This window comes from Ambystoma mexicanum, chromosome 9 (assembly GCF_040938575.1).
Source record: "Ambystoma mexicanum isolate Mex_15411 chromosome 9, UKY_AmexF1_1, whole genome shotgun sequence".
In the NCBI taxonomy this organism is placed as follows: Eukaryota; Metazoa; Chordata; class Amphibia; order Caudata; family Ambystomatidae; genus Ambystoma; species Ambystoma mexicanum.
Genome location: NC_090931.1, coordinates 1,420,846,268 through 1,420,873,314, shown reverse-complemented (window position 1 = coordinate 1,420,873,314; position 27,047 = coordinate 1,420,846,268). Strand labels below are relative to the sequence as shown.

The 27,047-nt window shown below is 45.7% G+C and overlaps 1 protein-coding gene across 4 annotated transcripts in view; it reads left to right on the top strand.

Annotated features, from left to right (window-relative positions):
* The window catches only part of TNS1 (tensin 1), a 2,137,091-nt gene that overhangs the window by 835,488 nt on the left and 1,274,556 nt on the right, over positions 1 to 27,047 (top strand). The window lies entirely within an intron of this gene.

Here is a 27,047-nt window from a genome sequence, read left to right as displayed (position 1 = left end):
GCCCTGAGTCTTCCACACGTCTTGTTCCCTTCGATGCTGTCTTATTCCGTGTTTTCGCTCCGCCAGGGCTTGCTATTGGTCTAATCTGAAAATGCAAATGCCTGCGGTGTATTAGTCTTGCATTCTTGTACAAGAAATCGTTGAGACCGAGCTGCAAGAGTTAAAAGAGTGCACAGTGCACACGTGCACTGACCCGAAGCGGCATGCACAAACAGAACACGTAGGGCCCGATTCATGGAACATTTAGCGTGGTGCAAAAGTGACTTTGCACTGGTGAACACCCTGATTCACAGAGTGACGCAAAGAGTACTTTTGTAGTGCAAAGTGACTTTGCACTGGTACAGTACACTTCGCACTAGTACAATGCACTTTGCATCGCTCTGTGAATCAGGGTGTTTGCTGGCAGTGCAAGTCACTTTGCACCGCACTGAAAGTTCCATGAATTAGGCGCAAAGAGGCATGCATATTGACAGAAAACTGCCACAGACATGCGTGTTTACGTATGCAGGCACCACACACACGCACCCATACATGTACTAAGACACCGACATGCAGTTTCGCAAGAAATAAAACAAACACAGAGGGCCTGATTCATGGAATATTTGCCCTGTTCAAAGTGACTGTTCACTGCTGAATATTGAGTTTGCACTGCTGACACTAACCCTCATTCATGGAACTGTGCAAAGTGTATTTTTGCCAGGCAAAGTCATTTTGTACTGCAAAAATGAATATGTGCTGACTTTTCCCGGACTTTCACGGCAAAAATACATTTTGCACAGTTCCATGAATCAGGGTTTGTGTTGGCAGTGCAAAGTCACTTTGAACTGGGCAAACATTCCATGAATCGGGCCCAGAAGGCCCACATGCATCGAGAAACGTGGATAGGCACACACGTGTAAACGCACACATGTGTACAAATGCACAGACACACACCGCACATAGTAAGACACATGCGCGCAGAGATAATGGCACACGCATGCGCAGATGCACACATATATGGACCCAAACACTCGCAACCTCAGATTTGCCGCGCTTTTAAAATAGTGCCTTCCTTACACTTCCAAAAATAAATAAAAAAGTCGAATGTTTCCAGCGTGATTAGAAGCACATCAAAGCTGGCTCCCCCTCTGCACTCCTGCCTCCCCCAAATCATATAAAACAAAACCAGACGTCCTCTGAGTCAGTAATTACGTGTTAAGCCTGGCCCATGGGACTCTTGCAGCCATCTGGGAGGCGGTTTGCTGCAGAATGGGCCGCTGTGTGAGGCGCCATGCCGCCTCAAGCCCTGGAGAGGGTAGGGGCACAGGCCTCAGACCTGCTTGCGGGGCCGCTATGTGTGGCGCCATGCCAACTCAAGCCCTCAGAGAAGGTCTTCTTCAGGGGCACAGGCCTCAGACCTGCCTGCGGGGCCGCCATGTGAAGCTCCATGCCACCTCTGGCCTTTTGAGAGGGTCTTCTTTAGGGGCACAGGCCTCAGAACTGCCCACGGGGCCGCTGTGTGAGGCGCTATGCCACCTCTAGCCCTCGCAGAGGGTCTTCTTCAGGGGCACAGGCCTCAGACCTGCCTGCGGGGCCGCCGTGTGAGGCCCCATGCCACCTCTAGCCCTTGGAGAGGGTCGTCTTCAGGGGCTCACACCTCAGACCTGCCTGCAGGGCCGCTATGTTAGGCGCCATGCCACCTCTAGCCCTGGTAAAGGGTCTTCTTCAGGGGCATTGGGGATCACACCTCATACCTCCCTGCAGGGCCGCGTTGTGAAGCGCCATGCCACCTCTAGCCCTGGGAGAGGGTCTTCTTCAGGGGCAGTGGGGCTCACACCTCAGACATGCCAGCCAGGCCGTGATGTTAGGCGTCATGCCACCTCTAGCCCTGGTAGAGGGTCTTTTTCAGGGGCACATACCTCAGACCTGCCTGCGGGGCCGCTATGTTAGGTGCCATGCCACCTCTATCCCTGGTAGAGGGTCTTCTTCAGGGGCATACGCCTCAGACCTGCATGCGGCACTGCTATGTTAGACACCATGCCACCTCTAGCCCTGGGAGCGGGTCTTCTTCAGGGACTTGCCAGACACCTCAGACCTGCCTGCAGGGCCGCTATATTAGGTGCCATGCCACCTCTATCCCTGGTAGAGGGTCTTCTTCAGGGGCATACGCCTCAGACCTGCATGCGGCACTGCTATGTTAGACGCCATGCCACCTCTAGCCCTGGGAGCGGGTCTTCTTCAGGGACTTGCCAGACACCTCAGACCTGCCTGCAGGGCCGCTATGTTAGGTGCCATGCCACCTCTATCCCTGGTAGAGGGTCTTCTTCAGGGACTGGGCAGACACCTTAGACTCCCCGCGGGGCCATTATGTTAGACGCCATGCCACCTCTAGCCCTGGTAGAGCGTCTTCTTCAGGGGCTCACACATCAGACCTGCCTGCAGGGCTGGGGAAGTCAGGCACAGGGTACTTTATTGCCAACTCTAACCGGACACTCAAGTTCATCAGTGTCCATTTAATTGAAGACACGGCAGAAGGCACGCATTGCACCATTTCAGTGAGGCCCCGGCGTATTTTAAAAAGGTTTATAATGTCTAGGGCCTATCTCTACGCCCTGCGGCTCACCAGAAGTGTTTGCACTACATCTCCCATGATCCTTAGCCATTGACCATTGTAGCTAGGATTGATGGGAGTTGTAGTCCAAAACATCTGTATAGCCAAAGGTTGCAGACCCCTTGTCTAGGAAATCCCAGTGTCTTCTGTGCTTTCCATGTTAAGAGGTGTTTTTTTTTGTCTCTTGAGCTGGTGGGAGGTGCAGGTTACAAGTACCACCTGCCCACCATGGAACACTGTACTGTTCCATATAGCAGTGCTCGAATCAGTCCAAAAACCTGATTCTGGGATGGTGACCAATGCTGTTCCATGCCTTTTATCTCTAGGAACCTCTTCTTGTGCCATGTTTTCTTAACAAGCAATGGATCTCAGAACCCTCGGTCAGTGCCAGCTTCCTGTCAAGATTGTTATTCAGCTAGTGCCAGCATGAGACCCGCATGGACATCTCACCCAACAGATGCCCCCTCACGTGACCTGGCCCAGAGGGCGCCTGCCCATCTCAGTTACATGAACATACACTCAGTAATCCTCAGCAATGGGGCACTGGAGAACGGACTGAAATGGGACGAGCTCCACGCGGCCTAAATCCTATCGACATAACCAGTGGTGGACGTGGGCGGGGGTGATTGTGAGCGGAGCGGTGCTCCTCTGCTTTTTTTTATCAAGTTTTACTGTTCCTATACTTTTGTTTTGAAAATAAACTGTTCCGTAATGGTTTAGTGTAGGAAGAAGTTGAAACGTGCACTTCTATGCACTTCACTGAACGTTCCCTTAAACAGCAGGTGTGTTTGTTTTGGGGTTTGGATTGTGCATGGGAGGGGGCGTAATGACTGGGTTTGTGGGGGTGGGGCAGCAGGGAACATAGTTCCACTACTTCATTTTATACACTTCGGCCACTGGACATAACACCATGTACGAACATACCATGCAACTGGCCACTGATGGACTATTGGTGAACCGACTCATTCGGGTCATCTCGAGGTGCTCCTAATGGCATCAAGCCAATGGAGTCTCAACCTGAGGTGACTATGTCACCCCACTACCTCGCCCTTGGATGGAACCCGATGCATTTATGCTCCCCGCTACATGTGCCCCTCATGTGAGCATCCCCTCTTCTCACTGACTAGCCGACTCACCTCTATCCTGTCTTCTGCCTTGAGTCCCCCCACCAATATCGCCACTCACAGAGATCTCATGCCTAGCATTGCTGCATCAAAATGAATGGAGCTTTGAGAAAGCTCATGTCTCTCTCTCGCTCTCTCTCCTACAGGCAGTGCTCAAGATAAGATTTTGAAGTGGGATTAAAATGCGGCCTCTTTTTTAAAGCTTGGAGTATAATGATTTTTTAGGGAGTAAAAAAGTAAGCCCAATTTCCAATGGGAGTATTTAATAAGCGAGTACACATTTTGAACTGTAAAACAGAAATGCTTTGTAATGAATCTTTCTTTGTTATAATGTATTCATGCAAATTAATACAATGTGTTATCTCTTCAGAGCAGGCAGTAGTGCCAGCAGGGTATCCTCCTGGGGCACTACGGGCACTACGTGTGCCGATATGACAATCGAGCTGTGTGTATGAAAGCAGAGGGACAGGCTTGCCTGTTTCCTATTTTTTGTTGGGAGCATTTTTACTCCCTATTTTTATTCCCTATTTAGTATTTGCCTATTTTTGGGAGTAAAAGTGGCCGACGCACCCCTAACCTATAGGGCTGCCTATAGGGACATATGTAACATGACATCACATGGCCAAAGGTCACTATGCAAGACCGCGTCACCTTGCATTGCACAGGTTGCTGCCTAGCCTAAAGACCCCACAGAAGGGGGCAAGAGATTGCCCCATCAACTGGCCAGGGACGACACATTCCCAGAGAAAGGGTAGCAAAATGGCGTGGCACTCAGGGCTTAGAACTTATTTTCGCCAACCCTACACCTCCATCAGTGCCATGCCCTCTAACAGAGAGAGAGAGAGATAGAGAGAGCTCCTCAGGCGCCGATTGAACTCATTCATCATGGCGCTTTCTTGCAAATAACAAGTGTCACGCGACGACCTCCATCTATTGAATTAATGACGTTCTTACATAGATGCCGAAGTCCAGCCTCTAAGCACGGAACCGGGTCTTGAACCCGTGCTGCCTGAGGTGTCTTGCCCACAAGCTAACACCATGAATAGTATTTCAACCCAAGTCACTCTCAACTCCCTAGACTGTAATGATTGCCTGTTAAATGGTCCAATCTGATGGCTGCCCCCATGAGTAGACTTCCATTCATATTGCTTGAACTCTGCAAGATGACCTGAAAGCTGCTCTGCATGTGATTGGTGCTTGGTGCGTGAGTGCCGCACGGGTGTGTGCGTGTCCATGCATACCTGCGTGCGTGTTTGTGTGTTTGTGTGAAATGAGAAACATTGAACTATTCCTTGAATTTACCAATTAAAGCCGACCTCGGGAATCAAACTGCAGTTTGTCAGGTTTGCTGACCGGATACTTCACCACTGCACTATATAAGCTGATGGAAGATAACAACCCACTCAAGGTGAAAATGTCCCATTTCGATACATCATGTTGCAGGGAAAACATTTGTACTGGTTCTTGGAATTTAAAACATGCACACCTTTTAAAGTTTTCAAAAACACTATTAGAAGAAAATATCCTCTCTTGGTTTTGTGTGTATGTTGATTTTATGAAAGGCAAATGCCATTCGTCCTGTGCAATTTGGATGGTTATGCAAAGACAATTTAATGACATTTGCATATTTCACCTTGATATGCTAATTTCTGGTGACCTCACATCCCATTGCGTTTGTTGATGGGTCCCCCCCACTTTTATTTTTAGGACTTGACCCCTGCAGAGCAGCTCCCATTGCACACTGGCTTGCAGTCACAAGAAACCCAATTTGTATCTGATAAGAGCGGCTGAATGCAATTGTGTAGTTTCAATGTTCGCCTCCACATTAGGCCCCGCCAATGCTGAGTGTTTCTCCCAGATCCACAGCTCTGAAGTTTCTAGTCCATACAATAATTTAGGAACCAATGTCGCCTGGTAGAACTTCACAGCAGGACCAAGGGAGAACTTTCCAGACGTATTACTCACCTTTACCAATAGGGGGCGGCTGGGCTGTGGCTTCGTTCTTATAATACTCCCGCAAGCAGTACTTAGTGGGCCTACTGAGTACTGGGTGACCTAAAAAAAATAAAAAATAACTGGGTATCCACTTGATTGCATTTGTACTCATTAACAAACCCGTTCCCTTTATTTGTTCCGTGTTTGGCGGGAAGTTCAAGGATTTTGGATTTCGTGGGATTTATTTTCAGCCCGTATTTACATGCATTCTGTGCAAAGCCCTTCAACACATCTGTGGAGGCCCAACCAGTCAGACAATAGATATAGTCGTCTGCGTAAGACAAGCACGTATAGCTCTCCTTGACCAGTTTGGGAGCTACGGAGATAGAAATGCTATAGATATGAAGAGGAGATCGATTCAAGGCGCTAGAAAGGATGCAGAGGAGATGTAGCCGGGAACTCACAAGTGTGCCAGGAGAGGTTATCCTTTCTTAGCAAAAAAACATTAGCATTTCAGACGCCAACACATAAACGATTGTGCAAAAAAGAAATGTGCCTGGCACCGCTGAATGTGCAGGACGCTCCCATTGGACTGTGATTACATCCCCAGCATGCTAATATACTTCGGCCAGTCCATTATTCTCCAAAGGAGTGTCAGCCAATCAGGAGGAGGCGTGTCACTGCCCAGCAGGGCCACTTCACTCTTTAATGTGCCAGTGTTTGATGCGCAGGACACGTAGGCGCTCTCTCTTTACAAAGAGAATGCTTTCTGAACGGGTTGGCGTGCATTCCTGCCCAAAGGTCAGCTGATCACAGGTCCGACCTTTGACCTCACATTGTAAATGCACCAATTTGATCCTTTCTGTAAGTGTTTCCAGGATGTTGCTTGGCAACCTCTGCAATCGTGTTTATAAACAAGGTGCCATTGAAGTCCCCACGAGGTCTGCATTCCAGCCCGTGGGTCAGAAGGTCGCAAAGTGTTACCTCTGACCTCTAATTAAAAACAAAAAAAGGCAGTAACATGTCAGATCATCGCATGCCACCTTTGTAATTCTGGAGGAGCTTCTTTGCAAGTCCAACAGGAAATTTGGAAGTGCTCTGTACACACGGAATTCATTGCTTTTTGCAGTTTCATTTCAGTGTCAAAGTTCAGGGTGGGCGCAGTAACTCTTTGCACATGGCACATCCTGGTGGCAGAGAACAAAGAAGGCAGGCATTTATTAACAGCAGTGATGGGAAACTCCAAAAGAACATTGCACCTAACTGACACCACGCTTTGCACCCAAAGTGGACACCTTAAAGTCAGCATCGCAGCTAAGTCCCAGCATTGCAGCTAAGTGCCACCACGCTTTGTATCCAAAACAATCACATCCAAAAGATCATTGCAGCTAAGTGCCACCACGCTTTGTATCCAAAACAATCACATCCAAAAGATCATTGCAGCTAAGTGCCAGCACGCTATCTGCAACAGATCATTGCAGCTAAGTGCCAGCACGCTACCTGCAACAGATCATTGCAGCTAAGTGCCAGCACGCTACCTGCAACATATCATTGCATCTAAGTGCCAGCACGTTACCTCCAACAGATCATTGCAGCTAAGTGCTAGCACCCTACCTCCAACAGAGCATTGCAGCTAAGTGCCACCATCCTCAGTAGCCAAAACAGCCACCTCCAACAGATCATTGCAGCTAAGTGCCAGCACACTTTGTATCCAAAACAATCACATCCAAAAGATCATTGCAGCTAAGTGCCAGCACGCTATCTGCAACAGATCATTGCAGCTAAGTGCCAGCACGCTACCTGCAACAGATCATTGCAGCTAAGTGCCAGCACGCTACCTGCAACATATCATTGCATCTAAGTGCCAGCACGTTACCTCCAACAGATCATTGCAGCTAAGTGCTAGCACACTACCTCCAACAGAGCATTGCAGCTAAGTGCCACCATCCTCAGTAGCCAAAACAGCCACCTCCAACAGATCATTGCAGCTAAGTGCCAGCACACTTTTTATCCAAAATGGCCACCTCCAAAAGATCATTGCAGCTAAGTGCCAGCACGCTACCTGCAACAGATCATTGCAGCTAAGTGCCAGCACGCTACCTGCAACAGATCATTGCAGCTAAGTGCCAGCACGCTACCTGCAACATATCATTGCAGCTAAGTGCCAGCACGCTACCGGGAACAGATCATTGCTGCTATGTGCTAGCACGCTTTGCATCCAAAACGGAAAACTTAAAGTGAGCATCGCAGCTACGTCCCAGCATTGCAGCTAAGTGCCACCACGCTTTGCATCCAAAACAGAAAACTTAAAGTGAGCATCGCAGCTAAGTCCCAGGATTGCAGCTAAGTGCCACCACGCTTTGCATCCAAAACAGTCATCTCCAACAGAGCATTGCAGTTAAGTGCCACCACACTTTGTATCCAAAACAGTCACCCCCAAAAGGCACGCTACTGGCAACAGATCATTGCAGCTAAGTGCTAGCACGCTTTCCATCCAAAGCGGGCACCTCGAACAGATCTGTGCAGCTAAGTGCTAGCACGTTACCTCCAACAGAACATTGCACCAAACTGCCACCATGCTTTGCATCCAAAACGGACACCTTAAAGTGAGCATAGCAGCTAAGTCCCAGAATTGCAGCTAAGTGGAAGAATGCTTTGTATCCAAAATGGCCAACTTCAACAGATCATTGCAGCTAAGTGCCAGCACGCTATCTCCAACAGATCATTGCAGCTAAGTGCTAGCACGCTACCTCCAACAGAGCATTGCAGCTAAGTGCCACCATCTTAGTAGCCAAAACAGCCACCTCCAACAGATCATTGCAGCTAAGTGCCAGCACGCTTTTTATCCAAAATGGCCACCTCCAACAGATCATTGTAGCGAAGCGCCAGCATGCTACCTCCAACAGATCATTGCAGCTAAGTGCTAGCATGCTACCTCCAACAGAGCATTGCAGCTAAGTGCCACCACGCTTTGTAGCCAAAACAGCCACCTCCAACAGAGCATTACAGCTAAGTGCCATCACGCTTTGTAGCCAAAACAGCCACCCCCAACAGAGCATTGCAGCTAAGTGCCAGCACGCTTTTTATCCAAAATGGCCACCTCCAACAGATCATTGCAGCTAAGTGCCAGCATGCTACCTCCAACAGATCATTGCAGCTAAGTGCTAGCATGTTACCTCCAACGGAGCATTGCAGCTAAGTGCCACCATCCTTTGTATCCAAAACTACCACATCAAACAGAGCAATTGCAGCTAAGTGCCACCACGCTTTGTAGCCAAAACAGCCACCTCCAACAGAGCATTACAGCTAAGTTCCATCACACTTTGTAGCCAAAACAGCCACCCCCAACAGAGCATTGCAGCTAAGTATCAGTATGATACCTTCAACAGAGCATTGCAGCTAAGTACCAGTATGATACCTTCAATAGGTCATTGCAGCTAAGTACCAGCACACTTTGTATCCAAAACAGCCACCTCCAACAGATCATTGCAGCTAAGTGCCAGCACGCTACCTCCAACAGATCATTGCAAATAAGTGCCAGCAAGCTACCTCCAACAGATCATTGTAGTGAAGTGCCAGCACGCTACCTCCAACAGATCATTGCAGCTAAGTGCTAGCACGCTACCTCCAACAGAGCTTTGCAGCTAAGTGCCACCATCCTTAGTAGCCAAAACAGCCACCTCCAACAGATCATTGCAGCTAAGTGCCAGCACACTTTTTATCCAAAATGGCCACCTCCAACAGATCATTGCAGCTAAGTGCCAGCAGGCTACCTCCAACAGATAATTTTAGCAAAGTGCCAGCATGCTACCTCCAACAGATCATTGCAGCTAAGTGCCACCATCCTTTGTATCCAAAACTACCACCTCAAACAGAGCATTGCAGCTAAGTGCCACCACGCCTTGTAGCCAAAACAGCCACCTCCAACAGAGCATTGCAGCTAAGTGCCATCACGCTTTGTAGCCAAAACAGCCACCTCCAACAGAGCATTGCAGCTAAGTACCAGTATGATATCTTCAACAGGTCATTGCAGCTAAGTGCTAGCACGCTACCTCCAAGAGAGCATTGCAGCTAAGTGCCACCACACTTTGTAGCCAAAACAGCCCCCTCCAACAGAGCATTGCAGCTAAGTGCCACCACGCTTTGTATCCAAAACGGCCACCTCCAACAGATCATTGCAGCTAAGTGGCAGCACACTACCTCCAACAGATCATTGCAGCTTAGTGCCAGCACCCTACCTCCAACAGATCATTACAGCTAAGTGCAAGTACACCACCTCCAACAGAGCATTACATCTAAGTGCCACCACATTTTGTATCCAAAACAGCCACCTCCAACAGAGCATTGCAGCTAAGTGCCACCACGTTTTGTAGCAAAAACAGCCACCTCCAACAGAGCATTGTAGCTAAGTGCCACCACGCTCTGTATACAAAACAGCCACCTCCAACAGAGCATTGCAGCTAAGTGCCACCACTCTCTGTATCCAAAACAGCCACCTCCAACAGAGCATTGCAGCTAAGTGCCACCACGCTCTGTATCCAAAATGGCATTACCTTCTTCAGTGCCAGAGAAGACGCTGGGATTTGATCCTTGGGCCTGGTTGGCATGGCTGTGGAAGTGTTACCTTAGTGGCCAGCTTACATGTCCATGTGCCAACAAACATGGAAGGCACACTCAACAAATTGAATTATTCCCCAGCATGCCAGTAAAGGCTCATGTTCTTAGCTAACTTTCATTTGTATTGGTATTTTTACTATATTGGAGGAAAAGCTGGCATTACAGAAACCTTGTACCAATACAAATACAATTAGCAGTAGGGCAAGGGTTGCCATCATGTGTTTTCAATACTTTTTTGCACCAGGGCAATGTTTGTCCTAGTCCCGTTGAAAAAAATGCATACGTGATACACTCACCTAAAAATCTAAAAACCCTTTGCCTCACCTGCAAAGCCTTAAACCACCTAGCCCCCCAGTACCTGACCAACAAACTCACTCTTAAACCCAACACAAGAGTCACCAGATCATCCAATACCCTCAGCCTCATCGTGCCCAGATTCACTGCCAAAAGAGCGGGAGGCTCGAGCTTCACTGTCCTCGCCCCTCAACTTTGGAACACACTGCCACTGAATATTAAACTGGCCAAATCCTTCCAATTGTTCAGAAAACTAGTCATTAGCTGGCTTCTGGAGAAGGTAATCCTCAGATAGACTAAGCTTAGTACTTATTGTATATATTGTACATATTCTGAAATGTTTCCTAATGCCTGCCTGTACATACCATATATGGCATACTTCCGCCACAATTGTTTAACTGTTTGGATACTGTAACCTTGTAACTTGTCCTTTAAGCGCCCATTTACCCCTGGGTCTGGAGCGCTATACTAAATAAAATAAACAAACAAACAAACAAACTCATATGCCATACTCCTATGCCATAAACACATATGACACATATACATATGCCATACACTCCAACACCCTATGTAATTTACTTGTACACCATACACTCTTACACCATGCACTCATATGCGAAAACGTCTAACAAGACTGTATTTAATATCCCGAATTGGAGATTTGGCTGAATTTTGGCTGTTCGAAAATTTTGAACAGCTGAAAAGTTTGACTAAATTCCCCATTTGGTGGCGGGGGCTGCAGGGGGTGTCCCCTGCACCCTTGTTCACTATACTGTGAGTGGGAGTTGTGGGAGTGTCCCTCGCAGCTGTTCCCGTAAAAAGTAAAACAATTTTAAAAAAAGGAACGGACCCTGCGGCGCCAGTTCACGATCACGGAAGTGAAAGGGAACAGGCGTTGCAGGGACACACCGAGTCGGCGGCACACGTGGATGTGTGCCGCCGCAAGGTAAGTAGGGGGTGGGGCAAGGGAAAAGTCTGAAATGTTCAGGGGAGAGAGGACCAAAAGTTATTTTCGGAAAAATTATTTTCACTCCTTTTTCCCTCAAACATTTCAGCCACGGTCTTCCAACCCAAATCCCTCATATGCAATGCATCATGCGATAGACATATAGCCCTACCTTATATTCCATACCTTTATATGAAATACGCTTATATGACATAAATCCAGGCACTATACTCCCCACAAACAAAATGTACAAATTCTTGAAGTAAAACACATACATTTTTCAAAAAAATAGTTATGTTACTCTACCAAAAAAGTAAAGTCTCCAAATAGTAGAATTAACAACATTACAGTACAAACATTCACTCTAAAAACAAATTCAACCATAAACAACAGTTATTTATATTGATGTGGTTATTGACTGCGTAGCCCTTTATACAAATGCAAAGGGAAATAAATCACTGTTTAGCTTCTGCATTATGATACTGTGCACAGCCATTGGCCCTCAAGGCATTATTGACAACATTAAGAGCTAAACAAGACATATGCGTGTCTGTTGTTTCCCATATGTTTACACTTGAATATTGAATGGAATCAGAGTGATTTCCATTTGTATGTGTAGAAATCACGCACAATGGAAAACCGGGAGACCTAGTTATAATATCAAGTCCCATATAAAAGTGTGAGGATGTCTGTTGATCACATCCTTCTCTTCAGGTGGATCCAATGCCAACAAATAGTCTCTTGATAAGAATCGAAGACTGGTGAATGGTCCTCATCTGGCGCCTCTTAGGTGTTTCATAGACTGGTGAATGGTCTTCATCTGGCGCCTCTTACATGCTTCATGTACTGGTGAATGGCCTTCATCTGGCACCTCTTAGGTGCTTCATATACTGGTGAATGGCCTTCATCTGGCACCTCTTAGGTGTTTCATATACTGGTGAATGGTCTTCATCTCTGGCGCCTCTTAAGTGCTTCATAGACTGGTGAATGGTTTTCATCTCTGGCGCCTCTTAGGTGCTTCATAGACTGGTGAATGGTCTTCTTCTGGCACCTCTTAAGTGCTTCATAGACTGGTGAATGGTCTTCATCTGGCGCCCCTTAGGTGCTTCATATACTGGTGAATGGTCTTCTTCTGGCGCCTCTGACGCCTCTTAGGTGTTTCATGGACTGGTGAATCGCCTTCTTCTGGTGCCTCTTAGGTGCTTCATATACTAGTGAATGGCCTTCATCGGGCACCTCTTAGGTGTTTCATAGACTGGTGAATGGTCTTCTGTCACCTCTTAGGTGCTTCATATACTTGTGAATGGTCTTCTTCTGGTGCCTCTTAGGTGCTCCATAGACTGGTAATTGGCCTTCATCTGGCGGCTCTTAGGTGTTTCATAGACTGGTGAATGGTCTTCTGTTGCCTCTTAGGTGCTTCATATACTGGTGAATGGTCTTCTTCTGGTGCCTCTTAGGTGCTTCATAGACTGGTGAATGGCCTTCATCTGGCGGCTCTTAGGTGCTTCATAGACTGGTGAATGGTCTTCATCTGGCACCTCTTAGGTGCTTTATAGACTGGTGAATGGTCATCGTCTGGTGCCTCTTAGGTGTTTCATAGACTGGTGAATGCTCTTCATCTGGCACCTCTTGGGAGCCTAATAGACAAACATTTGCTTTTGACCAAGGAGGGAAGGGTGGGTGATGCATAGCCACTGGTACCTAAGTGTCTGGCGCAGTTGGATGAGCCTTATACGCAAGCATGATCCTTAGGAGTCATCTGCTACAGAGAGAGTGAGATATGGTTCTGGACAGAGTGATTCCCAGTTTGCATCAAAACAGAACCAACTGGTAGGATCCCATGCACTTACTTGTAAATGGAGGGAAAATATGCTTTCCGTAACCAAAAATGACTTGTCTACTTCTACAGGCGAAACTAGTGGCGCTGGCAATTCACTACGGTGAGGCTAGCTGTACAAATGAATGGCTCATTATGCACGAGCCCGCCTACAGATGTGGGCATGCTGTCACTGCCTCGGAGCCAAGCCTCTGAAGCATCCATATATTAGCACTGCAGTGAGCTGTGGCTCCATAGAGGAGAAGGTGTGCAAGGTATCCTATGTGGACAGTATGGCCAACACTGCCGCTACTGAAAAGCATCTGGCGTTCTGCCGACTACTAAAAGGATGCCTTGGTCCCAAACACTTTCCCTGCTGTCAATTCTCCATCCATTCAAAGATAGCGCCATGAATCAGCCGTGGTGTTGAATAAGCGCCCCATTAAGCTGACAGACATAGCGTAAATGGCTATTGCCAGTGCTTAAGAAAAGCCCTCACAACGATGGCAAGGCAGTGACCAATCTCCAGATTATTAGAAATGAGGGAGTCCATGCCACCTCTTCCTTGTTACCCATGCACCTATTAAAGGTCACAGTGAGGCTCCCATGTCACCAATTTCTTGATGCCAAAGGGTCTAATTCAGGCCATAGCAAGGGAGATGTCACCATCTGTTCCTGGGCATCCTTACACCTATTGAAAGTCAAAGCGACCACTGCCCTGGACAATGGATATGTAACACATTTCATATTGCCTGGTGTGCATGTGCAATCCTGCAAACATGCAAGTGGCAGCTCAACATCATGCACAGGCCTGACATGAGTGGTGTGCTGTACAGGCATGTGTCCTCGTTCTCTGCAGTGGGCTTCCATCCTTTGAGCACTTTGCCTGCCAGATACAACGGATGCTGTATCTCTCATGGGGTGTGTCCTGAGCTGTCAGCTGATCCGCCTGTTTATTTCTAGGGCAGTGCTCCACACCCTCAGCTCCTCCATCTGTTTCACATCTGTGGGAGTGGTCCATACTCTCTGCTTATAATTCGCTTGTACATCTTTAAAACGTTTCCTACTCTCGGCTAGCCAGTCTAATTAAAGTCTATGGTGGTGTTCCATACTCTCAGCTAATCCATCCCGTGGCTGCAAGGATCAGCTTAAAGACCCTCTGCATCATCCACAGGGCTTTCTGGGGCCTGGGACCACTCTACCTCCAACTCTCTTTTCCAAAACAGCTTCCTTCTCAAGCTCTCTGCTCATCCACCTCCAACTGTCTGAGGGTCAGACGCTTCGCCAAGCAGAGAGTTGGTGGCAGATCTATGTCCTCGGCTCGGGCCTCCCTCTGGAACAGCCTCCCTGACTCTCTCAAACTTGAGCAGAACCACCTCTGGTTCTGGAAGCAACTCAAGACCTTCCTTTTTGTTTCCGCTTTCTCTCTTCCTCTCCCCTGCTGATGCATCTGACTGCTCCGCGCACTGGTCACCTGGTCACCCTCTGAACCCGGGCCCAGGCTCCTGCATGTCCAGTTGCCCTCGCACTATCTCCAGGCTCCTCAGCACTTAAGGGTCTGTATCTGCAACCTTGCAGTCCCTTCTCTCTGCACTTATGACCCCCCCGCTGGCTGCACTTCTACACTTTCCCCTTCTCCTCCCCCCTGGAACTTCTCCCCTCCCCTCGTCCCCGCACTTACATCCGTGATCCACCTCTGCTGCTCCTGTTCTGTCATTGATGATTTTGTCCTTGTGTATTTGTTTCAGCAACCCGATGCCTGCGGGCTTTCAGTGCTTTATATGTAAAAAAATAAATAAAAATGTGCACAATCCGAATGACACAAGGCCTAGTAGGATCGTTATTTTGCCCTCCATTTGTTTCCCCCTCCTTGTATTGTCACACCTAGAAACACTTGTGTACAGGCGCGTTATAAATGCCACATCATATCATATCTGTTTGATATCTGTGGGATCATCTCCTATTATCCGATAATCTGTCTGTTTTATATATATGCATATGTGAGTTTTCCATACCCTCAGCTAATCCATATGTTTGATGTATTTTGGAGCTTCACATAATCTCTAAAAATCTGTATGTTTAATATATATAGGAGTGTTCTATACACTCAGCAAATCCTTATGTTTGATATATATGGAGTGTTTCATTCTGTCCACTAATCACTCTATTTGATATGTAAAGTTGTGTCCCATAACCTCTCTACTAATAATGCTATTATATCTATTTAAGAATGTCCCATGTTCTAAGATAATCACTTTAATTGAATGATATGGTAGTAGTGTGTTTTATACTGTTGACTACTCCATATGTTTGTTATCTATTGAGTGTCTTCTACTCCCCACTAAGGCATATGTTTGATGTCTAGGAGTGTCCTACAGTTAATCCCAATGTCCGATATACATGGGTATGCTCAATACTCACTTAACAATAATAAGGTGCCCAATAACTCATATGGATCAAAGTAAAAATAATAAAAGAATTACCAATATATTTCATATAGGGTAAATCAACAAACTCAATTCAGATCTAGTATTTCCAGGATAAATGTCACAGCAAAAAATTACATACAAGTGCATACAAAATATATAGAAAAAAATGTAAAAAAAATGCACATGTTATTTTTACTTTTATAAAACAAATACATAATAAAAATAATCATGAAAACATAAAAATATACAACACAAGAAGCTATAATTATAAAAAATAAAGAAACAATGTAAATATACGAAAAAACAATTATAACAAAACATGAAAACAAATACAGAGTATGCAGACATACAATAAATGAAAATCTATCAATTACAAGAACTACATGAAATATGTCATGAAACACAAATGTCAACTAAGTGAGATGGCTTGTCTTCTTCAGGACTGTGTAAACACACTAGTGAGCACCACCATGATCTTCATACAAATGCCAATTTGTGGACTTTTATTCAACCTTTAACACGGAGTGTGGAAGACATTCCTTAAAGTAAACTTAACAATCAAACACTTACAAATGTAGTTTTTCCGGTTGGATCAACTTAATGATATCTATTTATTGTTAATTTTCAACACGCTTAATACCAGCGAGTGGTTTCTAAGCGTGGAATCGAAATCCAAAACTGTGTTGCACCGGGTTGTCTTGCTACCGAGACAACCACGTTGCCCCATAGCTATCCTTCCTCCCCTATGTCTTGGTTCACAGAATAGTAATCAGAGCAAACAAGTTGCACATTTGTCGGTCCTCTCTCTTCTCAGTTGATCAGGCATTTTTTACACCTGAGCTATATATGTTCTCTGTTTAGATAGCGCTGATAAATAAACCGTGAAACAAGCCAATACAGCTATATACCTAACCTACCACGCATTTTTGCAGAAGGGATTTTCTTTAAGTAGAGGTATTTTTTTAAGTTTTGAAAGAGATAAATGATTATTGACTTGATTTTGGAATAGAGATTATGGGCCTGATTCATGGAATTGATTGTTTGTTGAACATTACTATATATATATATTTTTTTTTGTAGGTTTGTTTTTTATTTCCAGTGATGATGTTTACAGGGAGGAAGTTGTCTCCTTTAAATAATGTCTTTCTCATTTGGGGTTAAAGATTGAATAAAAGTACCACCAATTGACATTTTTTAATGTGTGTTATAGTGCTCACTAGTGTGATTACTCTGTTCTGAAGAAGACAAACCTTAAAGTATTTGGCATATCATCAACACTTGCTATGTTATGAGGGAGACATTGCTAAACCTAGTGGGTGTGTTGTCTCGATCAGTTGAAATGTATATTGTATTACATTTTTTGAAATTTGATCATTTTTATTAAATATGGTCATTAATGATTGAGAATATAACATGTAAATTGCATACAATATTAAGAGTTGTCAAGTATTTAACATAGATTTAACATATATGAAAATCGATAGAGCAATGAATACAACATTGATTAAACCATTTGATGTGGTGTTTGTGATGATCATTTTTTCATTTACTGTATGTTTGCCATACTCTGAATTTTCTTTTAATTTTGTGTGGTCATTGATTTTTCATTTATGTCAGGTTTTAGTTTCTTATATTTGTATGATTTTATATTCTTATGTTTTGTGGATAGTCTTTGTGTTTTCATACTTTTTGATTTATTAAATTTTTGTCTATTTTTGTATAAAATTAATAATAAGATTAGAATCTTTGTACATTTTGTCTTTGTATTTCCTTTTAATCAGTATGCATTTATTTGCAGAGACGTTTATCCTGGAAAATCTACATCTTGGAATTGAATTGTTGACTCATCCTGTATGAAATATGTAATATTTTTTATTTTTGTAGTGTTCCATACTCTCCACAGATTCATATGTGTGTTGTCTATTGAGTGTCACCTACTCCTCAATAAACCACATGCTTGATATCTTTGGGAGTGTTTCCTACACTCTAATAAATTATGTTTGAAATATATGTTTGTGTCCCATTCCCTGCACTACTCCATCTGTTTGGTACATATGGAGTGTTCCATACTCCACACTAATCCATATGTTTGATACATATATATATATATATATATATATATATATATATATATATATATATATATATATATATATATTTATAGGAGCATCTCATGCGCGCCACTAATCCATCCATGTGATACATAGGGGATTGGTCCATACCCTTCTCTAATCCATATGTTGATATCAATAAGAGTGTCTCCTGCACTCTGATTACCCTTCCATTTTTTATATATGGGAGTGTTCCATTTCCTCTGCTAATCCATCTGTTTGGTATATATGGCAGTGTGCCATACTCCCCACTAATCCATATGTTTGATATCTATTGGAGTGTCTCCTACTCTCTGCTAATTTGTAAGTTTGATATACATGACAGTGTTCTATTCACTCTGCTCATCCATTAATTTGTTATGCAAGGGTGTGTTCCATACACTCCCTAATCCATATGTTTGTTATCTATAGAAACATTTCAAAAAAGGGTAGCAGGCGCTCCTCTCCAGAAAGAACATAGCATGATAACCTGTTCTGAGATGAGAGTTTGCAGCACAGGCTTTTTGCTCACGGTACCTTTCACAGATGGGAAATATCCATTTGCATATCAGTCTTTGTCCCGCCCACATGGGCAGTCCAACCCCGAAATGCTATGGCAATTCCCCTCTGAACAAGAGTACCAACAGCAACCCCATACACGTTTCAGCCTTGTTGGGCCTCATCAGTGAGGTGAAGCTGCGCCTCTCTGAGCAGCTCTATAGAAACATCTCCTACTGCCCACTCATCCATATGTTTCATGCACTCTGTGTGTCCCATACACTCCCTGATCCATGTGTTTTTTATCTATAGGAATGTCTTCTACTGCCCAATGCCCAGTCATCCATGTGTTCCTTTCCATGGGATTGTCCGCTACTCTTTGATAATCCATACGTTTGATATATATGGGAGTGTTCTCTGCTAAACCTATGTGCTAGACTGCTGGACTTATCCTTGGCCACAAGCCGAGGGACCGCATCTCTCCAGCCCTAAAATGTCTCCAATGGCTACCGGTTGCTGCAAGGATCAAATTCAAATCCCTCTGCATCATCCATAAGGCTCTCTGGGTCTGAGAATCACTCTATCTACAACATGCTTTCACTAAATACTCTCTGTCCAGATCTTTATGCTCCTCCGGCTCCAACTCTCTGCACGTCAAGCGCTTCTCCAGGCCGCGAGCTGGTGGCCGTTCTCTTTCTGGCTCCCTCCTCGGGAACAGCCTCCCTCTTCCTCTCCGTCTTGAGCCGGGTCTCCTCAAATTCCGGAAGCTCCTCAAGACTTTCCGCTTCACCTCCTCCTTCCCGCTCTCCCTCCCATGCTAAACCCCACAGTCACTGAGATTGGTGGACTGGGCCTTTATGTGTCCTTCTGGGTCCTGGCCTTCCCCCCCAATCGCCTTCGGCCTCTGCCCTCTCCCAGCACTTGCCTTTTGGCACCCACTGGCCTGTGTTCCTCACAGGCCTGCACTTATTGCACTGGCAGGTGACCACTTGTTAGCAAGGGGTCTCTGTCAGGCACTTACCTGTTGCCAGCAACAGACTCCCTGGCACGCCCCCCTCTATGGAATCTCCTAGCACTTAGCCCCATCCCTTCTCCTTCACTCTCTCTGCACTTGCACGTTCTGAATGCTCACAAGGCCTCGGAGGACTGCCTCTTTCCTGTTCATCAGTCTCATTTCATTGTGGGCGCTTTGAAACACAATTTCTTGTTGTATACGCGTCTTAGAAATGCACAATAAAATAAGATTTAAAAAACTGCACTTTGACATCCCTGGAACAACTCCCTGCTCCCTCCCAAGCTGCCTGTTTGTTCTCCATTGAAGAACTCTAGCATGTAAGACGTTGACTGTGGCGTCCACTACCGAGAGTGAATACAGGAAGGGATATCCGTTGCCGCACAGTTAGTTGATGGAGGACAATTAGGACCAGTCTACAGTCTGATGGTGACATACCGGCTTCCTCCCGGGAGGATAGCTTAGGGGCAACGTGCTTGCCTTGGAAGCAAGACGACACAGAGCAACACAGGTTCGATCCCCGGGTCCGCGCTTAGAAACCTCTGGTTATTAAATGCATTATAAATAACCTATCATATCATATCTAGGTTAGAGTTTGCTATATGTGCAACTGAAGAGGCAGCTCCAGGCTGTCATGTCTTTAATCAGTAGTGATGGCAAAGAAGCAATATAAGCACACAAGCAATATACGCACACAAGCAATATACGCACACATCCCTTGACACATGACACATAACCCAAGGCAGCTTGATAAGTGTAGACATGCCTTGAATCAGGTACTGGGAGTGAACCATACTGAGGACAAGTAGGTGAACGTGTTGTCCGATATCCTCCAGGCAAGTGTAGACGTGCAGGCACACGTGATACAACACGTGATTTGCTTCGACCTGTATTGGTCATCCAAGAGGAAGATGTTGCGTCTGGATGACAATGACTGGTGCTGGTGGTTCAGGATGGCAAAGTGAACTTGGGAGATGGAATGATGAGGACTGATAAGCTACTGACACTGTTTAACGGCATCACGGCGGTCGGTCGGAACGCTTGCCAAGAAAGGGACTAATAGGGACGTCCCAGCAGGGAAGAAGCTGGACTTGCGCCACTGCATAAAGTTGATGAATTTGAGAAATGATGATTGGCTGGAAATGAGGTCAGTCCAGTGCTTTAAGTGGGCCGGGGCCTGCCGGGGCTGGGCCCCGGCAGTCTCCAAAAAGTGGGGTTGAGCCGGGGCCCTGCCGGGGCCCCCAGTCCCACCGCACGCAACATTGGCGGGATGCATTATCCCGTCGCGACCACAGCCGCGACGGGAGATGCGCCTGCCATGAAGTCAGGCTAGCTGACAGAAGTGGCAGCCAACTGCAGTGATGCTGTGCCTGGCTGCCACTTCCGTCAGTCATAGTAACTGCCTTTGGTGACCCCTCGCGCGAGGGGTCACCAGAGGCAGTTACTGTCCCTTTGTTTCCCCAGGTCGCCGAGGCGTCTTTAACCCTCGGCGAACCTGGGGATTCCTCGAGGTTTATAAAAGATGGCTTGAAAAGTACACAATTCAAGCCATCTTTTATAAAGCTTTGCCGACGGACAATTTTGTCCGTAGTCAAAGCTTTATAAAAGATGGCTTGAATTGTGCACTTTCAAAGCCATCTTTTATAAACCCGAAAACATGGCCTGAAAACTAGGCAAACCGTAAGGTACTCACACAAATATATATACATGTTATATATCTGTGTGCGTACCTTACTATGGTTTGTGTACTTTCTAGGCCATCTTTTCTAAACATAGAAATATGTTACATATATATTTCTATGTTTAGAAAAGATGGCCTAGAAAGTACACAAACCATAGTAAGGTACGCACACAGATATATAACATGTATATATATTTGTGTGCAGACCTTACGATTTGCGTGCTTTTTAGGCCACGCCCCTCCCAGAAGCCACGCCCCCAAATTAGGGCCCCCTCTCGATGTCTTATCCCACTTAAAGCCCTGGGTCAGTCTGTCCACACTGTTGAGGGAAAGTGTCGAGGAGCTGGCCCAATTGGGTCTCTTGTAAATGACACGTGGGTGTGGGCAGGTTTTTGTTTGCTGCTCTATGAGTGGAACAAGCATTTCCTGTCTGGAAGTAGTATGGGGTACCCGGCATGTCCGAGTCTGGTACTCTCCTCAAGGAGTTCGTGGCTGTCTGGCAAAGAGCCCTACTTCCAGAAACACACGGGTGACTCCCAACAGAGGGGTTTGTGGAAGGACAGGGGTGGTGGGGGCTGCAAATGGAGGGGCACATTTAGCTGGTTCTTTGTGGTGATAGGAGTGATCTAATTTCCAGAAGGGGCAGACTTTGGCGAAGGAAGGTGCTTTGAATCGGTACACTTGGGTGATGTTCATTTGGGGGCGGGGCTTAATATGCAATCTAACAATTCTGCCTCTAGAGGGACACTGATCCTGCAGGACTGAAGCGATTACACCACGTGTAGGGCGCGACATGTACTAGGCTCTCTATTTACTTGACATAGAGTAACGTAATGTGCTGTACGCTGATGGCTTATTATATTGTAGTAACATATAGGAAAAGACATTGCGACAACTACATGCAGTTCGAATTTCACAATACATTATTTTCCAATCAAGTATGAAATCCATGAATGGCACAACTTTGATAAAGACTTGCAGGTGAGGAACATGAATTCCTTAGAACACTGCACGCCACCAAGCACCCATCGCTTTCCATCCATCCTGAAAGTGAATTCTTGATACATCGACGCAACCTCCCCCCAACCCATACAGGCCTGCTGGCTGCATGCCAGTAGATCCACCAGAGGGGGCCCCGGGACGTCTGACATTGCCCTATAGACCACACAACTAGGAGAAACATCCTCGGCCAACAGAGAGACGCGTATAGGAGCTAGCATTCAGTCGTCCACTATGCCACTCACAGAAGCACAGAGGTAATCAAAGGACTCCAGCGATCATTGACTGTCTCCTGGCCGGTGCGGCGCCCACCCCCTCACCCCCCCACCCCACAATCACACAAACGCTGTGTACAAGCTCAGACTCTTGATCTCCACACACAGACAAAAGAAACCGTTCACTGTCACACAACACCCCAAACAGAACGACAGGGTAGCACAAATGACCTCATGTGCTAAGGAATGCACACAAAGACACAAGGCACTCTTGAATGCCCTAGCAGACCTGCCACCTCACATGCCTTAACTGTTGTCCAGGAAGCACCTACCAATCCTCCTCACAGGCCCCATGGTCTTAGTCATCAAACAGTCAAGGTTCCTACCTCAAGTTCAGAACTCACAAGATTTGCACTTAACTGCACATCTTCTGGTGTACTCACAGACCATCTGACCCTTCGTGTAGACCTCATTAATGGTGCGCAACCTGAGGATAGCGTCTTCCTTGATCATGGATCAGTCCACTTCACTCAATGATCAACAGCTTCTTGCATGCCTGCAACACACATCCAAGAAGATCACGTCTCCATGCATGTCACTCCAGTCTAACACTCCCTATACTACCATACACTACTAGGATGTTCACAAAACCACACATGCCACACATAGCCTTTCTCTGCTAGGAGCCCTTGATCCCATCCACCAATAACTGCACCTGCTCCCCTCTCAGTAACACAAAAGCCTCCACCCTGCACACCCTTCATCACCCTTCCCATGACCGCACGTTGCACACACAGCACACAAGCCAATACCTCAAGCACACACCCCTACCACCTCACTGGGTCAAACCATGCGCACACACCCAGCAATTGGGAAGGTCACATGCCTACCCCCCTTTAAGAGCCCCACCTAGGGAATCCCTCCCCTATAAGAGGCATATCTCCACTGAGGAAGGTTGAAACACATGCAGCCAACAGTCAGTGTTCTTCCACTATCCCCTGACAGCGACCTAAGAAGTTCTGTAAAGAGCATTATAAATTGGGTGGTGCAGTAATAATGTGGTGGTAATACTATCACTGTTATATTGCTGCACGGGCCAACTACATGTTTGGTGGAGCGGTGGGCGATTCACCTCCAGCAAAGAGCTGAAGGAAATCTGTCACCTTTCTGGCAAAAATGACAAACTTGGTGGAATTACCGCCGGTGATAATACTGCCAAAATCGCCCATGGAGTCCTATGGACTCCAATTAATGGGTAATAATAACACAGCCTACCACCACTTGTAATCCAGCAGTAATACCGCCGGACCAAGTGACGATAACAGTACTTCCGTTTGTTGGTATCTCAACAGGTTTACCACTGAGATACCACCAAACCTGTAAGGAGGCCCGTTGTTCTTCATAAACAGTCCCCAGTTTCCACTTATGCAATAGGATCAAGACTTGATGCATCCACTGCATAATATGCGTGTGGTCTGTGGCCTGTGGCCTTGCAGTAGTACAACTGTCCGGATGGACTCCTCGTGGTTAGTGTTTGCTCTCACTGTGCATATACTGTGTTATGGCTGTTTAATACATGCAGTAAAATAATTCACTGGCAGCAAATCATGGGTTGAGTGACTGAGAGAGGTGGCAGCAAGTCACATGTTCCATTAAGTGTGCATGTGGTAACGGAAAGCGTTCTCATGCAGACCCCTCAGCTAGTCCCCGAAATGCCATATCAGCACATGCAAAATTACCGCATGTGGTAATTTCACATCCACCTTTTCCTTTACATGGAAGACATTTCCTCCACATTCAAGCAACAGTTTTTGCAAGAGCTTCACGTCTGAAACTCGAATTTGGGGGAGTGGTAAAAAGGGTGGTGTTCCAAAATACCGGAAGCTTTACCACTCCCACTAAACTCATAATGAGACCTTAGTGTTTCTACATTACCACTTATTTCCAATAAGTGTCGCAGCTTTGCTCCTTTGTATTTTAATTGATAAAAACCTTTCTTCTGCTGTGAAATATCTATCAAAAATGAACTCCTGCTGGGTAATAAGTGACACTTTTCTCTTCCTTACTGTAAATAGATACTTTACTTCTGTTTTTGAAATGGTGGGTCTTCTGCTTGCATCACGTGGCTGGAGCTACGCCGCGCTGTCTAGTGCCCAGCGGTAAATATCAGGGATTTCTCCGGGTCCTTAATACATGCTATGAGTATGGTTCTGCTGTATAAGTTAAGGACAGCTAACCTTATATCGAGGTTTTGAAAACGGTGGCTCCCTAGATGCTTGGGACTACAGCTCCCATAAACCTTTATCAGGATAATCAAAATCTAGGGATTATAGGATTCTTAGTCTACATATCTGGAGAGGCACAGGTTGCAGACTCCTGCCTTATTTGCCTTGAGTTTGCACACCAACATGTTCCCTCATTCGTGTGTTGTTCCTCATGGGATACAATGTATCGATGTGATACGGGGTGGTTTGGAGAGAGAGACATGGAGAAAGGAAAAGAGAAGAAGTTTGGCAGGTGGCGTTGTGAGATCGATACATTGAACCTATTTGCAAATAGCCTGGGGTAAGAGTGCAGGGTAATTGTCGGTTGTTTACCTTGTAATGCCTACTCCTTCTTCCCCTGACTAAGCCACTCCCCTCTAAGAACCTCTTCCACCTTACACTACACACAACCCCTCCACCCCCCCACAGGCGGCCACTGCAGTCCTAGCCATCAGCACCTATCAACTCTAACTGAGCCACAACTAAGCTCTCCTCTTAAACCCAATCACACTCTCAGCAATTAACCAGACCCAAAGTGCTGTAGTCTATCAGATCGTGGGCTCTTTCCTATGTTAGAGAGAAGTAGGAAGGGCTGTTTTCTGGTTGAGCTAGCTACCAGGTTGCTGGTAACATTTTAGATTAATCTAGTTTGAGGGTGCATGGTCGTTAGCAATTGACCTAAACCCAAGGCCAAAAGAGAAAACGAAAGAAAGGAATTTAGCAATACTCCATGTGCTCCTTAACTCCTGGCCATTCTCTGTTCCGCTTGTCTTTACTCCCAGTAGGTCTAGAAATGGCTTAGGACTATTCTAGTTTTAATAAAACACTGTCCAAAAATCACTGCTCATTATTTTGTGAACTGTTTAGTTTAATATAGGTTAGATACACATAGCCAGGTTAGATACATATAGCCGACACATGTTTCGACCTCTTAAAGGTCTTCCTCGGGACTCTCGGTTATTCACTTGACTCGTCATTCAAAAGGACAACCTGTCTTTGCCAGGAGTTAAGGAGCACATGGAGCACTGCTAAATTCCTTTCTTTAGTCTTCCCTGTGTTATGTTATGCTATTGGGCATTTGTATAGCACCTTTCCCCATTGGCATGATAGCACACTCCCAAGTTGCTCTGCCAAATCCATAAAAGCAGATTGACAAACAGGAACCGGGTGCTTCCGACGTACACTCATCACACCACAGCTTTCCCACTGCCCAACTAATGAACACTCACCCCCGCTTTTCCTTACAGAGCCAAACACAGCGAGGTGACAAATAGTGGCAGAAGGCTGCTATACAAGACCATTGCCATTACAATGCATCATTGTAACATTGAGCACTGCTATACTGTCATACCTTAGGGGTGTGGGTATGTCTGTGGACGTGCAATGATTAAACTGAAAGAAAGTGTGATCCTGGGCACACCACCTCACTTTCCTGTGCTTCGCTGCTTCCACTGTAATTGACACTCTTCAATATGTGAAGCAATATAGACATGTAACAAGGTTCACCTGCAGGGAATGTAAAATTACTTCTACTCCAAGTCTGTACGTATTGCACATTCAACACAACCTGACCTCAAACGTGTGCTTTTCAACCAACATGCCCCCGTTGTATACTGCAGAGGGAGAGCACGTGTGTAGCGTACGGCACTATGCGTAGACTTTCCATTCCAGAAGTACAGCCTATAAATGCAGTGACCCTGTAAAGGATAAATTGCCTCTGGCAGCAGTTTTTAGCACACTCTGGCAAGCTTTGAACCAACTAAAGTGTCCAATTTATATATTTCAAAGTATTTATTGTGTCATAAAATTCAGGTAAAGTTGTCCCTGCTTAGGGTGTGTATGGTTATAGTGTGTGGTTTCTTTTATATATAGCAGGAAGGACCTTGTGCTGACCCCAGGGAGGCTGCTTTAAGAAAAAAAAATAGCTAGTATGGAAGAAAGCAAATAATGTTAAAGCAGTCTTTGAACTTGCAAAGAGGAAATTAAGGGATCCCTTAGACGCACACAGAAGTTTGCGTGACGCAAATAACCCATTTATTTTACTTACATGAAGAAAGAAAGCACATAGTTTCTGAAACAAGGAATCCACGCTTCAGAAAATGAAGTCATGTTAATGACACATGGTATGTGGGGGCGGGTCTGAAGTTCTGGTAAGTTGTTTCGGCGCAATATGCCAAGCACTCATCGTTTCTTATTCTTCTAGATCTATCGGTGGCTTTCGACACTGTTGATAACTCGTTACTCTTTCATCTTTTGGTCTTTCAGGTTCTGTATTGTCTTGGTAATGTTTCTAATAGAACATTTTCGGTCAATTGGGCAGGAATTTCCTCTTAGTCATTCTCGCTTACCCATGGTGTACCTCAAGGGTCAGTCCTGGGCCATTTCTTATTCTCGTTCGACACATCTTATCTTGCGGCTGTTATTTCCTCCTTTGGGTTGTCCCACCACTTCTACGTGGACAACACCCAACTATTCCTTTCCTTCTCCTCTTTCTCTCCTGAAATTCACTGCAATCTTTCTGCTTGCTTGGTTGCAAT